Below are 16,059 nucleotides of genomic sequence, written 5' to 3'. Positions count from 1 at the left end.
AGCAATGGAAATGCTCTCCGACGGAGAGAAAAAATTGATGTGATTATAATCACTGCTCATTCACCAAATTTGGATTATTTTAAAGTCTTGCCTCAAGATGTGATCTTGGATATAATTTCACTATGTAAGCATTTATTCTATTATACCACTTATAACATCTATTGTGAGAAAAGTCAGCTAGATTCATAAATACACTATGAAATCAACTAAAAAATTTGCTTTAAATTTATAATTAAATTCTTTAGAGCTAAAGAATTTTGTACAATTCACTTTAATTATGAGTAGCAATGAATATTTTGTTGTTTAGTGACATTAATTAGTTGTTTTTAATGTCTATTTTATTTAGTAATTGATAAGTTATTACTTTGTAACACAACTTTTATAGAGAATATGCTTGAAATTAACTATTCATACAGTATTTCATACAATTAAATTCTAATTGTCAACTTCTTGAAATAATTATGCAGTTGTATGCGATGAATTAATGAACGCTTAGCAAAAAAGCTTTGAAAGAAGGAACATGTGTTTATACAAATGTCTCTAAACGAGAAAATTGTGAAACACTTGTGGCATTTTTTATTAAGGAGAAAAATAGAAATTGAGAGCAGAAAAAGAATCAGAAGATTGAGACAAGATGATTATCAATGATGTTGATACAAATAATATGGGTGGAGATTATGAAAAATTATTAAAGAAATAAATGGTGTAACTAATATTGAGGAACATAGAAATAATATTCATGAAGTTGACGACAATATCGTATCGAATGGAAATACAAGCGGAGGAGGATATTGTCTTCAACTTCATGAGTATTATTTCTATACTCCTCAATATTAGGTACACCATTTGTTTTTTAAATAATTCTTCATTATCTCCACCCATATTATTTGTATCAAATATCATTAACAATCATCTTGTTTCCATCTTCTAATCCTTTTTCCGCTCTCTCTTTCTATATTTTTCTTCTCAATGCAAATTGCCACAAGTGATTCACAATTTTCTCATTTAGTGGCCTTTGTAGAAAAAATCATGTTCCTTCTTTCAAAACATTTTTTGGTAAGAGTTCATTGTATTCATCGGATATAATTGCATAATTATTTCTAAAAGTTGACAAATAGAATTTATGTCTATAAAACCCTATATGAAAAGTTAATTTCAAGCATATTCACTATTAATGTTGTGTTACAAAATAATATCTTATCATTTACTAAATAAAATATAGGAAAAATGCACCAGTACCCCCTCAACCTATTTCCAAAATTCCAGAGACACACATATACTATACGAAGGTCCTAATACCCCCCTGAACTTATTTTATAAGTAATTTTCTACCCCTTTTTGGCCTACGTGGCTCTAGATTTGAAAAAAAAGTCAAGTAGTGGTGAGCGCACAAGATAGTGTTACGTAGACCGAAAAGGAGTAGAAAATTATTAATATTATAAGTTAAGGGGGTAGTAGGACCTAATTATAGTATATGTGTGTCTTTGAGATTTCGGGATAGGTTGAGGGATTACTTATGCATTATCCCTAAATTTTTCATATATATTATAAATATTTTGAATTATCAATTATTGTGATTTATAGTATTTTTTATGTAGTTATCAAATATATATTAATTTCATTTTAAAAAATATGCACATTTCATTAGCAAATTCTCGATCAATCTTAAATTGGTTGACTCTCGTAAAGTGAATTGTGTCACATACACTGGGATAGGGGGAGTAAAATTTATGATGAAATTAAATCTAAAAATAAAAATAATAAATTAAAAATTCATCAGCTTGTAATTACATCATCTAATTAACAACACTTTATAGTCCTCCACTGAGAATTGGAAATCTAATTACCCATGCTAATTACACCGAATTACCTGCTAACCAAATAATTACATGATCAGCCATATATAATGACTCAACCAACTAGTGATATTGCCCCTTTTTGGCCTATGACATCACAACTTAAAAATGAATCACTTGTTGGTACTGTCTACTTACACATATACCTAACATCTCTTCGATGCTTTGTTAATGTGAGAATTCTAATTTTAATTTTATTAACTTAATTATGTATTTATAGTTTTTAATTTTTATAGGGCGCAAGTGCTTAAAATTGGCTAACACGTGCTCCACTCTAATATCTATATGTAACCTTGTTGCTATTTCTTTTGAGACACAACTAATGTCAGTTTTATGAATTCCTACTAAGAGTAAAGGTTCTCATCCAACACAAAAATAACAACATTCAAAGTAAATAAATAAATCTCCAGATCGATCAAAGTAAACACTATATTATTTCTATAATTCGTCATAGCCACTAATTATATGGAGCTAGCTAGGATTAAAAGATACCATACACATGCATATGAGGAGAATGAAAATAGGTTAACACACTTGAAATATTAAGAAACAAAACATCGACATTATGTATATATATGTGGGCAAAACTGAACTATATACAATTTCTTTTCAAATTAATGAATCCTCCAACCAATCATTAGGAATATCAACAATGATGTCCTCGATCATTCTATACATATCTTCCTCACTTCTAATATCAACAACTCTATCAGGAATATCAACGTCAAAGATTTCTTCCATAATTCTAGACATATCGTCACTTCTTATATCATCAACTTCGTCGCCTTCTTCTACTTCCAACGTTGTCTCTCTATTCTCCATTATACTACAATTTTGAACATAATATTCCGAAAAAGTAGACTCACAAACCCTACCTTGATCTAATTCCGTTGTTGAGTAGTCGTTATTATAATATTGTTCAAACAGAAACATAGGATTAATAACCCCCACCACATCTCCATCTTCTGCATCAGTAACATGATGATCCACATTCTTATCGTTGTTCACGTTCTTCTTCTTCTTGATTCGACACACTATAAAATCTTCTTTAACAATATGATTGTTTTCCTTAAATAAATTATCTGCAACAAGATATTCTATCATAACCTAAGTTTTATTTTGGCCACACTCACTTGTTTCAAACTTTAAATTTCTCTTGACCCTACTACATGACCCATATCATTCCTCCTTATAAGATCTTCTGCGGTTTGCCCTTTCCACGTCCCGTTAGCACAAGTTCGAAAAAACCTTTTACCTTTAATCTTCCGCTTCTTCAAAGGAGTACTAAAGTAACGAAACTTCTCTTCACATGAAATAACTCCAAATGTATCCCATGGTCGTTGATCTTTATATATATATATATAAATATATCCACAGGACATTGTTCAGTCAAACATAATTAACCTTTGAAAAACCTCTTAAGATAGTTTATTAGCTCTGGATAAATAGGATGAAAACGTATTCCCATTTGCTTCGACATTGATTCTTGATTATGCGAATTATGAAGTCTAAACAAATATAGCTATCTATTTATACACATTATAATTATTACCCTTATGGAATTGTTACTTTATTTCCTAAATTAAGAAACTAAAGTTTCTTAGTTACAACTTTTCAAGTTACTTTATTTCCTTAAATAACGTATTAAATTTCAAGTTACTTTATTTCCTTAATACGAAAATATCCTAAAAGAATGAAAGGAGTGAAGGTTTAGTTATCTTGTAGAACAACCGACAAATCCATTCAATTATATTAAAGACACGTTTGATTTTATGGTATTTTTTATTGCTTGATGAGGATCAATATATTTTAGTGAAATCTTACTTTATGCTATAAAATCAAGCTTATAACAATATAAGTATAAAGAAAAGGATACAAGATTTAGAGATGAAGAAGAGAAATTTTCTTGTTATTCAAGTGTATCATCCAAATGGTGAGTCATATCTCTATTTATAGTGTTAAGATATCACTCCCAAAGGTCACAAGTTAGTAGAAACATAGTTATCCAAATGGTTCTTATCACTCGAAAACATATATACATGAATACAATTAAGTCTTGAGTATATCTAAAGGACAATCTACACATTTCAATGGATTTATACACACTCCCTCTTGGATGTCCATAGATCATGTGTCTCGTTAAAACCTTACTTGAAAAAATGCTGTTGAAAAAAGTCTAATGAAGGAAAATGAGTACACATATCTTTTGGTATGCATTTTTTGTTTCCTGATTAAAAACCTTTCCAGGAAAACAAGTGGGAAAAAATATCAATCAAGAAACAATGAGTGTAACATGTATTATACTCCCCCTTATTAAAACAACACTTAATTTCTTGTGATGATGTCTTCGATCTTGTACATCGACTTTTCAAATGTTGATATTAACAGTGTATTTGTGATCAAATCGGATTCACGAAAATTTTTCATTGTTGAACTTATCTTGATATATCATTTTCTGATGTGATGAATATGACGAGGCTTTGAGTTTAGCCGAACACATTATTGAGTATCATTCTATTCGTCATGACCTCGTTGTTGCAAGTAAATTGCTCACTCAACTTGTTCATATCAACAACTATCTTGTTGGACACTTTCACTTGCAGTATATTATCTTTGTACATTGTGGTATAATTTCTGTTCAAAGAAAACTCACACATTTCGTGAGGTGTGTCATTGATCTCAATCAAACAAACTCTCAACTTGCTACATGGAGGGCTTTTATTTCTGCATGTTTTGAATAAGTAATCACCAACATTTTCTTCATCAATCACCAAGATATTATTGTGCCTCCACATGTAAACAAATAGCGTATTTGAGATCGAGTTTTTTGCGAATCAGATAAATATGTTGCATCTGCATAATCAATTAGTTCTTACTTGGATTCTTGGGAATGAAATAAACTCCTGTCTATATTCCTTCGAATATATTCAAATAGGTGCTTAACACCATTTCAATGACATTTTATTGGGGAAGAACTTAATCTTGTACGTAAACTTACTGCAAAACAGATATTTGGTCGAGTATTATCAAAAAGATGCATTAGTGCTCTGATTGCACTAAGATATGGAGTTTCATCATCAAGAAGCTCTACATCCTTCTTTTGAGATCAAAATGAATCACCATTTATGTCAAGCGATCTCATAATTATTAAGGTACTCAATGAATGTTATTTATTCATATAAAATCGCATTAAATTTTTTCTGTGTATATTGATTGATGGACCAATATTTTATTTGTCAAATCTCCATCTATCGGTCAAGGCAAAATTTTGTCTTTCCAGGATCTTTTCACATTTTCAAACACTCAACAACTTTTGGAAGCTCTTTAAGAGTGCTAATGATGTTCGCATCATCAGCATACACAACTATGACAACAAATTTAAATCCTGGCCTTTTCAATAATGCAAGGACAATTAGGGTCATTCTTTTTTTTACCCTTTTCTTCATTGATTGTTTCAATCCATATAAGGATTCTTAAAGTTTTATCTAAAAAGTTTCTTTCAGACTCTTATATGATTCAGACACCTCGATTGCTTCATGAATTTTTATAAAACCTTCATTGTCTAGTTAGACGTGACAATTATTCATTATATGCATTCAAGTTTTTCATATGTTGTCAGATCAAACCAAACCTCATTTCATCCACTATAGGAGAAAATATCTCCAATAATGTCAGGATATTTGGGACAAACCGTATGTCCCAAGGCACAAAACGTACTTGATATATTACGGTGATACCATCGCATAATAATTTATTTGTACCGCATTGACACTACATCTTGATTTATGGATTGTCAGTCCAAAACTTCACTTTTCTTAGTGAAACAAATTATACTTGAATTCTACATTTTACTTGGCCAAGCATTTATATGGTCACACTATATGAAAGATTTTAATTCAAGATCCTTTCGCCACAATTTATATCATTGAGCACTACCTCATATCAAAGATACCGTCGATGGTTATTTTATGTCAATTCAAGATGACATAACTTATCGAGATCTCTTCTTTTTTCATCTTTTTTCAGGTACTTGAACCTTTTTTAATGTTTTATGAAGTGTTATGTCATGGTGCTCTCTTATAGCACTTGTCTCATTATCATTACCATATTGATCATTTGAACCTCTCATACTTCAAGGAATTTTATATTTGGAACCGATCGGTCTATTACGCTTGAGGTGTATCATAGACTCTTTCCTTCATGGACTTCTCACTAAAGAATTTGTAGCTGAATAATAACATCGGATCAGTAAATTCATTTGGCTATAGATTAGCGATATAATACATAAGAATTATCCATTGAACTTTAAGTTCACATTTCTTTTAACGAGAATCTAGATTGTTCATAATTAACCTTATAAATAATTTTCAGTTGTCAATCCCTAATATTAGGAAATCTAACATTCATCCCAACCTTATTTGAAAATTCATCTTTGTGCGTGGTCGAGCAATTAAAATCATAATCGCACATTCAAACTTTGGATGAAAATTATTAGGTTCATGAACCTGAACAAATTGTGATGGGGATACATTGTTGGCTTGATGCATACATGTGTTGCTACATGTTAAATAAATTTATATCATACCAAACCTTATGTGGGAATTTTGTTCTCATACCCTTGTTTTAGCTATTCTTGGAGGCATACAATTTCTGCTAAACCAACCAACATTATTAGTATAATTTAATAGTTTGAAATTGTTCTCTTAATTTAACCATTCGAGCAAACAACCTTACAAACACCATTTAGTAAGTTGACAGCAAAGCACATGTGACCATCGGTTAGATGTATTTATAATATAGTTGTAAATGATCCACATGGCAAGTGAATGAGTCCATATTCACCTTTTTATTTGTTCCAAATAATTTCGGGAATACAATCCCAACTTAAGTGGTACAATGATAATTTTATCAAGAAAAACAACACAAGAGAATTCATGAAGAATCTTTTATTTCTTCATTATATAATCCACATGAATTTTCAATTACATTTGCATCACATTTAACCAGAATGGTCAACTGATCTTTATTTCATTACACTCGTAATTTACTTTTGCATGTGATTCAATCAACATGCCCACGTTTGTGTGCAACAAACAAGAGGAAAAATGGGTAATCTTTTACATAAATATTTATAACCCACTTCGATTGTAGTAATCTGAAAATAACAAATCTTTTCATAGTTTATAGTCTCAATATTTCTTTTCAATTCATCTGACACTTAAAAGTTTCTTTAAGACTTACTACAACCCCAATATTATTCCTTTGACAACTCGTAGAGCTCGCATTTAATTTAGTGTACTATCAAATATTCCATGACATCATCCGTATGGAGAACATCTCTTCAAGGAGAAATTATATTATTAGTCATGGTCAAAATTTTACGAGTAAGACATATTTCTTGCTTTATTTTTGTTGTACCATAGGTACAGATACAATGACAAATTTGTATTATTACACAATAATATTATTTTGGTCATGGCACAACCTTTATAGGCAAGAATTTTTATTTCTTCTGCCCTTTTGGTAGTTCACAAATAAACATACCATAATATTTATGACGTATAAATGTATACGATCATAGACCATTTCTGCCAAATAAAATTTATTTATTCTTCTCAAACCTCCCATAGAGATGAGTTGTGACATATATCATTTTTTCTCAAGCGTCCCGTAGAGGTGAGTTGTGGCATATATTCAACTCATAATGACTTTATCACATCTTGATCCATTCTCTTAAACAATGGTCGAGCATTCATGATACTCATCACAAGTCACATTCTCTTCAAGGAATCGACTAATAATTCATACGTTCTTCATAAATATGCATTATAAGCACATTGTTATGGCTTTAAAATTCAATATATTTTCATAACACACCTCAACATCACTTTGAAAGATCAAGTGTACCATCACTTTATCTTCTTGTCTTTTGATGGAGGATTTATAAACTTGTCAAATTATTGGGTCGACAACATTGACAAGTCCAATGACCTTGCGTACCATTTTGATAACAAAAATTGGCTTCACATTTTGAAGGACTATTTGAATAACCCATAATGTTCTTCCTTTATAATTACCACAATGATTACTATTATTTTTATGATTATATTCAGCCAAGAATGACCATTAAATCCAGCAACATTACACCACCTTTACACCGCATGATTTACACAAACATTCGCACATAAAATGCAACCATAAAAACATATCAATTTTAAGGCATAAAACTGAAAATCATGTCACGGCATACACATACCTTTTTCACGAAATTTCGGCAGACATACTTCAACGTTCATACAATTCCGAACACATAATCATGAACAGATTATCACGAAAATCACACTTCATACCTAATCTGCCACCAAACATACAAACCTAAGATCAGTGATAGGAGCTAGTGACAGGGAACAAATAATGGTGAACTATCCTAGTTTCGGAATATAATTATCTTAGTCTTAAGGGTCTCTTGGGAAAGGGACAAATAAGAAACCCATACCTGATTTTAACGTTATCCAACACTTGAACTTTCTTCCAAAAACATCTCCAAATTCACGTCCAATCCCAAAACTCACACCTTACCCGGCTAGCGTATTACGTTTTGCTTAACGTTTTCGTATTGCTTTCTCATTTGTGTTTTACGTGCAAGTTCTTCAAGTGTGAAGAACTTTTGTTTTCTGATTTTTTTCTCACGTTTGGCAGCCAGAAAGAAATAGTGAAATGAGAGATAGATAGATGTGAAGGAGAGAGAGATAAACGTGAAAGAGGTGAGTGGCTTAGGATAAGGTGAAGTAGTTCATACTTAGTAAACTAGGACTGTTTCAAACTTTGAAAATATGATTTAATTAGTTTAGTGAAATTACCATAAATCACTGACAAATTCAGATTATAAACCTCAATTTAATCCACTTAAAAGTTGCTTTCGTCGAGGTTCGAACCCGTGACGTCCCCATCGCTAAAACCGGTCCCTCCGGATTGACCCGAACCAAACCGCCCCATTAATTAATTAATAATAATAATAATATGATTTTAATTTTTCTTGAATAAGAATTTAAATATTAATTAATAAAATTAATTCACCAACATAAATAATAAAGTTAAATCATTGCTCCCACCTAGGTTTGAACTCGGGTGGTGCAAGATTTTGCTCTATGGGCAATTTCGGCCCTTTCTACCAAAAATGCCCCTTCACATTATTAATTAAATAATTAATTACATATTTAGGATAATTACGATACTACCTTTAGCTTGGAAAAAGACCATTTTACTCCAAGACCCTCCAAACATAAGATTTCTCCTGATTAAGTCCAGTAAAGACTGATCCGAGTAAATCATTATATTCTGGAGCCCTACATGGATGGACCCAAACTTTCCTAGCTCATGTAACTCCCCAACAAGTTGGCTTGGCTGTCACTAGGGTTAGAGGTCTGGTTCTACGCGCATCAATCCGTGTGAACCCGGTATAATCTAGGCATTCTAGATACGTTAGATATTACTTAGCATAGTCATTTTTAGGGTTGGTACAGTCGGTTTGAGAATCTCCCTCAGGTAAATTGTATTTTTATACACAGCAGTATTGTATTTTCATAATACTTCAGTATAGTATTTTATATACATCTCAGATTTTGTTGTGTACTTGTATATATATAATAAGAGATTTTACATGTTTTCATTAAGCATTTATTTATATTGCATATATGTTAACTGTGTATACTGAATAAGATTTGGTAGATCATGAGTTGAATAAATCCAAGATAAGTATTAATTCTTACTCACTTTCACACCTATGTTTTGGTTAGCTTTCCAACCGCATACTCGTACATTCAATGTACTGATGTCAGTTGACCTACATTAGTTTATGATGAAAACGCAAGGAACCACGATCATCACGCGGTGTTTTGTTGATCTAGATTGAGTTCAAGAGTTAGTGGTGAGCCTCCTTACATTCGGGAGGACATCCATTTCTTTTCTATTTAGTAGTTTTGTTTTAGGATGTTGTAGGGTTTGTCCCAAAATCCCTCTTCATTCAGTTTAATGGCTTCGTAGACAATAGTATTTCAGTTTAGAGTTTATCGTTGCATGTTGAGACATGAATGCCGTCATGGCCAGATATTATAAGAAGTACTTTCCTTAAACCTGTATTATTTTTTGTTTAAGTTGAGTTTAGTCTTCCGCCGAGTTAAGTAAGTCTAGCCAATGGTCCTCTCGAGGTACATCAATGGTCTTCGAGTGCCAGTTCCGCCTAGGGTGTAGGCTCTAGGAATGACAATTAACAATTAGAGTAATCGACTTTATAGGTCTATGCATGTAACAATTATAGAAGGACTTCTATTTAGAAGCGGGAAGAGGTTAAAATAAGCATCTGAGAAAGAAAAGTAATAAGGGATATTAGTTACTACAGATGGAGAATTCAGTAGCCATGCGATTAGCGTTTCCCCAGTATTATAGTAAAGTAAATACACACTCGTTTAGAGATGACAATATAGGTGCATAGCCTTAATGTATCAGTTTCGTACCTAAAGGGGAGATGATAAGATGAGGAACCAATTCAAGTGTTCTGAATCAGAAAGTGATATGTTTCATTAGAATTAAAGTTATTTATTAGTCCATTCGTACACTAGCGTATTCCTCAATTTTTTGTCGTTATAACAACCTGTTAATGTCTTGCATATCAACATTATGTCCATCACATATAATCATACACTTTACACAGATTCACATCTAAGTAAAATTCTCATAATAAGAGATTGAGACTTTAGCCAATTGATCGAAACCTTACTCTATAAAATTATGAATATCAGTCTCATGATATAAATTTATTTTTATAAGCACTCATTACTCATTATATGCTCAGTCTCACAAATTCATGATTTACTTCAACGGATGTCATGCATATTCTTATATAAAATTTCTTAAATGAATTGTGCTTAGGATATTTCACCCTAATGATAATTTTTCAATTGTGATAGTGATAAAGATGATGAGTTGTATTCCTAAAGAGCATGATGGAAAGTGCTGGGAAGCTAGAAATCCATCACTTGTATCAATTAATGCATTGTAGTTCTATTAGTATTTCATGACAATGATATATATGTTTCATGTCAAATAGCTCCGTATAGAGTATGACTCGTGTTCAAATCTGTATCATTTATGAACCTTGTCAAATAAATCGAATTCTTAAAATTTATGAGTGCTTTATGTTCAGATGTATTAAAAGAATCGTGCCCGTAATTTTTCATAATGACATTGTCATTTTCTTTTTATGCCTCCTATAATGAGTAAACTTTTGAGGCACTTTTTCTTTTTGAGGCTAGTCATTACACGCCAGCTACAGTGGTATGAGGTACTTCACATAGTGTTAAAGATGGTACCAATGCTAGACTTAGGGAGCTTGAGGTAGTGGTCTTCGTGTCTTTGATACTAGTGTGAGTGCGGACATTTCTATGTTATACCGGGTATATCAGAGATAAAGGCCTCATATGTAGTGATCGCAAGTAACGTCGTAGTCTGACATCATTTTGTTATAGTATTATTTGATCCAGGCTCGACATATTCTTATATGTCTACTTATTTCTCTACAAGTATTGATCATGTGTAGAAGTCCATTATTATGCCTATTAGTATCTCTATCCCGGTAGGTGATTCTTTAATGGTGGATCCGATATACTAGGGGTATGTAGTGATATTTTCTAATAGTGAAACGCGTGCAGACCTATTTTTACTTGATACACTTAATTTTGATGTGATATTGGGTATGGATTGGTTATATCCTTAACATGCTATCTTAGATTATTACGATCAGCTTACCTCAATTAGTGTGGATGGGTACTCTGAGGTCATATTCGAAGGGAGTGATATCTTCTCTTGATACTTGTCACATGATGAAGAAGGAATGCTTATATTATTTGGCTTATATTCATGATCAAACGAAGTATCTTATATTATTTGGCTTATATTCATGATCAAAAGAAGTATCTATCTCTTTTAAAGACCACAGGAGTGGTGAGAGAGTTTATAGATGTGTTTTCTATCGACTTGCTAGGCGTTCATCCACACATCGACATTGATTTTCTAATTGACTTGGTGCTTGTCACTAAGCCCGCTTCCATTCATTCTTATTGGATGGCTTCGAAAGAGTTGAACGGATTGAAAGAAAGATAAGAAGACTTGTTATAGAAAGTATTTATTCTACCTAGTGTTTTACCATGAGGTGGAATGGCCTTATTTTTTAAGAAGAAAAATGGTACTATAATGATCATTATGTACTACAGATAGTTGAACAAGACTACAACTAAAAATAAGTATCCTCTTCGTCACAACGAAGATTTTGTTGATTAGCTTAAGGGTTCGTTAGTGTTCTCCAAGATTGACTTGAGGTAGGGTAACCATCATCTAAGTGTCACATTTGGAGAGCATACCCCAGACGCGACCGGCGTCGTCGTCCTCTCGGAGGACTAAGACAAGCCCTTAGCATTCGTCATGACAGGTCATCACTTAAAATTGCGGAAATTAAATACTTCAAATACTATGTGAAGTATACTTAGACTTCATACATAACAATCATGAAAGCATACATACGATCTTCTAAAACCTTTCACATATTAAAAACCATCTAAAGTGTACGAAACTTGACTTAGCCTATAAAAGTCAATATGCCAAATAGGCCTTAATACGAAAGAATCCAAAAACATAATGGAAATACGAGTACTGTTAAATCTTCTAAAGTCTTCGCAAGCTAGAATATGAAAATATAGCATCACCGAACAAGAGGACCTACCAAAACTTGGAGAAAGAGTTCCAAGCTTCTTCAATCGACCTTCTTAATCTTCAATGGCCGTACCCCACACTTGTAGTAATATAAATTAATGGGGTTAGTACGCCACATGTACTAACTATGGGTATATGCACATAACATCTAAGGACATGCATAATACGGATCATTTCTTATAAAGCATGCTAAGACATTTGAAAATCTTCAATACACATACCATAGAGCATATTCAAGTAAAGGATTCCATCAACATAAAGCATGATCATAATTAAAGACATGGTATCATAGAGTCATGTTAACATTTCATTTTCAATAGATCATATAAACATAACATACAAAACACTTACAAATGATCCCATCCCCAACCTACAAGTGCAATGGTCATGTGAAGCTCCCATAACCCCACACAACCAAGTAGATAATATAGGAGACCATAAGTAGAGTTTTGCTTCATATAACTTGTAACATAAGTAGTCATCACCTCATAAAGCAATATAGATCAATAAAAAGTTCGTTAACGTAACCAACTTCATATAAGAGTAAAATCATTTATCATATGCATCATACCTTTCATGTTACCATACTACACAAGAACAATCTCCTAGGACTTCCTTTAGAGTCAACTTGTGCAATGTCTAGGCAGAGTCCCATAACCCTACCTATACTAAGTAGACCCTTCAAATCACCTTATTCAACATCCATTTACTTTTCTTTCATTTTACTTAAGGGAACATTCGCCTTAAATGACATTAGACAATGCGACTTAAACATGGAATCTGGTGTCATAGAACCCCACCCCGAAAGAAGGTGGTCTACTGACCAAAGTAGAAGCAAACATGACATAGCTTTCTAGGTTTATCCACAAATTCGTATCCTATGTTCGCAACTTAGTTCAAGAAATAGGAGATGTATTAGAGACTTATAGTTTTACATTACATGGAAGCCTATATCTCATGAGATTCATTGTGAACCTACCTTCCCCCTAGGGAAAGGACGCCTCTCATATATAGTCTATCGATGCTAAGCTTAATTCCCTTTTTGATTAATCTTTAAGTCATCATTTATTCATAAATCTTATCATAAGTAATAGGAGATTAAATCCTTGTATAAACATGATCATGAGCTCTTTAAGATTAGATGAGAATTTCCTTTCATCGTAACCCTCCGTTTTTCATATGAACATATCATAAATCATCTTGTGTAAAGTATACAAGAGAATACATAAATTTGCATTATCATATTATTATCATAATCTCACGATTATCATATTCACATCCCAACTTACATACATATCATCATATACACACATCATTAACATAGTAACATCATTTATAGGCTAATAGAAACATTGTTGAGTTATTACGACTTTAGAAGACTTACCTCTTGCTTCCGAGATCCTTAGTCAAGAACTTAGTTCAAACTACAATAATCTTGTCAGTGAAATACTCAATATCATAGCCAATACTAACTCTTCAACTCATAAACAAGACTAGTTCGTAAAGTAGAATAAGGAAGAAGGGTCATTAAAGTGTTCATTATAGTCATAGTCCCAATCCCAAAAATTACGTGTTATCAAGTAGTAGATAACCCATTCGAAATCATAAATTGAGAGTGAAATCATGCATCACACGAGATTCAAACATTATTAATCAAATACTCAACAATTCGTGTGAAATACACCATAGAAAACAATTACTTTTTATTGATAGTCATAAATTTAGAGTTTGGAAGAAAATCTATTTTTTAGAGTAAAAACCCTATAATTTGAATTTCTTGAAAACTTTCCTTGAGAGGAACTTTTGGGGAAAGGAATACCAAGAGTGAAAAAGTCATACCTTATTGACGAATAAACCACGAATTTAGGAAGAAAATCTTGAAGTCTTCATCTTCTTCCTTAAGCTCTTCTTGTTCTTAAATGGAGTTTTGAAAAGAGAGTGTTTCTTGAGAGATGAGAGAATCTTTGTTTGAATCTTATTTAGGGTGTAATAAGTGGTATAAAACTGATCTATAATAAACATATAGTCGACCTATAAATTTTCCAAAAGACCCTCTAATTAAATGAGTCATTTTATGAAGTTAAAATTAATATAAATACGACATTAAATAATCTGGGAAGTGGGTGCGCATCGCGGGGCCAATATCCGTTATTTTTAAAAAATTTTGGGAATAGGCAGTGAGGTGCGTGCTATCCTCGCGTCGCGAGGCGGCCTCTCAATTCTTGAGGCAGTAGCCTGCGTGTAGGCTGTGCAACGCACACCTCATGCTCCAATCTTGTTCACGCAGGCTGCTTTGGCAGCTTACACCCATGTTGGGGTCCTGCCCGAGGAACCTTCGTGTGGTCTTTGGGGTATCGTTACCGTACGTTTGGACACTTTGTACCACATTCTACCTATATAAAGTCTTTTTACAAGTTTTAGACATCATCTGACACTTTGAAACCTTCACCAAACATAGGGACGTCAACTAGTTCAAATTAGCTAGTTTCCTGACGTCAAGGTCTTGGATCTAACCTTTTATTAATGAGTTTATTACATTAATATAGATTTGTAAATATCATTCTAAATATTATTCAATAGATTAAGATCTAGTCTAAGTCATGGAATTTCAAGAGAGTTACACTAAGAGTTCGAGATGTTGATATCCCAATATATACTTTTATGACTAGTTAGGGGCATTTTGTGTTTGTGGTCATGTCCTTTGGGTTGACTAGTGACCAAACTACTTTTATGGAGTTGAATAACCGGATATTTTTCCTTATTTAGAATCTTTTGTGATTGTATTTACTCGTGATATCTTAGTTTATTCCAAGAATGAAGTTGATCATGTTCTTCCCAAGACGATTTTACTTTAGAGACTGAGAGAGGAGAAGTTATACACAATATTCTTCAATTGTAAGTTTTTGCTTGAGTATGTGTCTTTCTTGGATCATGTATTGACAAAGGATGCTATTATGGTTGACCTAGCAAAGGTTGGTCCAATTCGTGACTGGGTGAGACCTAATTCCCCTATCAAGATTTGAAGTTCATTGGATGGGCAGGCTATTATTGTCGGCTTGTCTAGATTTTATCTACCATAGTAGCTCCATTTGTTGGGATTTATGCAGTTTTGATGATTGACAAAGAAAGAAGAAACATGTTAGTCAACACGGTCCAAAGGTACACGGTCACGAGCTTTTGAATTCGAGAAAGCTTCTAGAATGAATAAAGACAAGAGTGCAGAAATAAAGGAATGGATAATGTTAATTTCGTGAGAAACCCCAAGAAAATAAACATCAGATGAATTGAATAGAAAGAATCAATAAGTTTGTGTTGAATAAGGAGTCTAAAGAGCAAGTAGTTTTAATTGAAGAAGGAGTCTCACATAAAGTAGAACTCCTAATGTTACTGTTGAATTGAAGTGTTGGAGTTCGACTGCAATACAACAGAATCAATGAAT

General features: G+C 32.6%; 1 pseudogene; it reads right to left on the bottom strand.

Annotated features, from left to right (window-relative positions):
- Positions 1–2,465: 2,465 nt before the first annotated feature.
- On the bottom strand, positions 2,466–3,336 carry LOC114074423 (annotated as a pseudogene).
- Positions 3,337–16,059: the final 12,723 nt, after the last annotated feature.

Source organism: Solanum pennellii, chromosome 10, assembly GCF_001406875.1.
Source record: "Solanum pennellii chromosome 10, SPENNV200".
NCBI classification, from domain to species: Eukaryota; Viridiplantae; Streptophyta; class Magnoliopsida; order Solanales; family Solanaceae; genus Solanum; species Solanum pennellii.
This window is presented reverse-complemented; position numbering and strand designations above follow the sequence as displayed.